The following is a 2634-nucleotide window of genomic DNA, read 5'->3' as shown; positions in this document are numbered from 1 at the left end:
CCTCTGAGTGTTGGTCCAACTGAGCGATGTCCGGGGCTACCAGAGGCAACTCTGGGCTGGCCTACCCGACGTCTGGCTCATCTGAGTGTGCCCTGAGAACGAGATATGTGCAGCTATCGGGATTTGTCGGCACATTCGGGCGGTGTTGCTGGTTTAGTTTTACCCTGTCGAAATGTCTTGTAGAACCGGGATACCGAGTCTGATCGGAATGTCTCAGGAGGAGGTCTATTCCTTCGTTGACCATGAGAGCTTGTGATGAGCTAAGTTGGGACACCCCTGCAGGGATTTGAACTTTCGAAAGCCGTGCCCGCGGTTATGGGCAGATGGGAATCTGTTAATGTCCGGTTGTAGAAAACCTGAAGTTAACCTTATTTAAAATACATCAACCGCGTGTCTAATCGTGATGGTCTCTTTCCGGCGGAGTTCGGGAAGTGAACACGGTGTTGGAGTTATGCTTGACGTAGGTTGTTTTAGGATCACTTCTTGATCATACTTTCTCGAACGTGCTTTGCCTTCTCTTCTCGCTCTCATTTGCGTATGTTAGCCACCATATATGCTAGTCGCTTGCTGCAGCTCCACCTCATACCTTTTACCTTACCCATAAGCTTAAATAGTCTTGATCGCGAGGGTGTGAGATTGCTGAGTCCCCGTGACTCACAGATACTTCCAAAACCAGCTTGCAGGTGCCGTTGAACCATGCAGGTGACGCAACCAAGCTCAAGGAGGAGCTCGATGAAGATCTTGTCCTTTGTGTTGTTGCGTTCTAGTTGATCAGTAGTGGAGCCCAGTTGGGGTCGATCGGGGACCTTGTCGCATTTGGGGTTCTTCTTTTATTTTGGTTCCGTAGTCGGACCTTGAGTGTATTTGGATGATGTAATGCTTTACTCATGTAATTGTGTGAAGTGGCGATTGTAAGCCAACTATGTGTTGGAAATATGCCCTAGAGGCAATAATAAAAGTATTATTATATTTCAATGTTCATGATAAATGTCTTTTATTCATGCTATAACTGTATTATCCGGAAATCGTAATACACGTGTGAATACATAGACCACAATATGTCCCTGGTGAGCCTCTAGTTGACTAGCTCGTTGTGATCAACAGATAGTCATGGTTTCCTGGCTATGGACATTGGATGTCGTTGATAACGGGATCACATCATTAGGAGAATGATGTGATGGACAAGACCCAATCCTAAGACTAGCACAAAAGATCGTGTAGTTCATTTGCTAGAGGTTTGCCAATGTCAAGTATTTCTTCCTTTGACCATGAGATCGTGTAACTCCTGGATACCGTAGGAGTGCTTTGGGTGTATCAAACGTCACAACGTAACTGGGTGACTATAAAGGTGCACTACAGGTATCTCCGAAAGTATCTATTGTTTTATGCGGATCGAGACTGGGATTTGTCACTCCGTGTAAACGGAGAGGTATCTCTGCGCCCACTCGGTAGGACATCATCATATGCGCAATGTGACCAAGGAGTTGATCACGGGATGATGTGTTACGGAACGAGTAAAGTGACTTGCCGGTAACGAGATTGAACAAGGTATCGGTATACCGACGATCGAATCTCGGGCAAGTAACATACCGATAGACAAAGGGAATTGTATACGGGATCGATTGAGTCCTTGACATCGTGGTTCATCCAATGAGATCATCGTGGAACATGTGGGAGCCAACATGGGTATCCAGATCCCGCTGTTGGTTATTGACCGGAGAACGTCTCGGTCATGTCTGCATGTCTCCCGAACCCGTAGGGTCTACACACTTAAGGTTCGATGACGCTAGGGTTATAAAGGAAGCTTGTATGTGGTTACCGAATGTTATTCGGAGTCCCGGATGAGATCCCGGACGTCACGAGGAGTTCCGGAATGGTCCGGAGGTAAAGATTTATATATAGGAAGTCCTGTTTCGGCCATCGGGACAAGTTTCGGGGTCATCGGTATTGTACCGGGACCACCGGAAGGGTCCCGGGGGCCCACCGGGTGGGGCCACCTGCCCCGGGGGGCCACATGGGCTGTAGGGGGTGCGCCTTGGCCTACATGGGCCAAGGGCACCAGCCCCTAGAGGCCCATGCGCCAAGATAAAGGAAAAAGGGGAGAGTCCTAAAGGGGGAAGGCACCTCGGAGGTGCCTTGGGGAGGATGGACTCCTCCCCCCTCCTTAGCCGCACCCCTTTCTTGGAGTAGGAGGCAAGGCTGCGCCTCCCCCTTCTCCCCTGCCCCTATATATAGTGGAGGGGAGGGAGGGCATCCACACCTGAGCCCTTGGCGCCTCCCTCCCTCCCGTGACACCTCCTCCTCTCTCGTAGGTGCTTGGCGAAGCCCTGCAGGATTGCCACGCTCCTCCACCACCACCACGCCGTTATGCTGCTGTTGGATGGAGTCTTCCTCAACCTCTCCCTCTCTCCTTGCTGGATCAAGGCGTGGGAGACGTCACCGGGCTGTACGTGTGTTGAACGCGGAGGTGCCGTCCGTTCGGCACTTGATCATCGGTGATCTGAATCACGACGAGTACGACTCCATCAACCCCGTTCACTTGAACGCTTCCGCTTAGCGATCTACAAGGGTATGTAGATGCACTCTCCTTCTACTCGTAGCTGGTTTCTCCATAGATAGATCTTGGTGATACGT

The sequence above is a fragment of the Triticum aestivum genome, chromosome 1A, assembly GCF_018294505.1.
Source record: "Triticum aestivum cultivar Chinese Spring chromosome 1A, IWGSC CS RefSeq v2.1, whole genome shotgun sequence".
NCBI lineage: Eukaryota > Viridiplantae > Streptophyta > Magnoliopsida > Poales > Poaceae > Triticum > Triticum aestivum.
The sequence above is the reverse complement of the archived record's forward strand: the minus strand, read 5'-3'. Positions refer to the sequence as shown.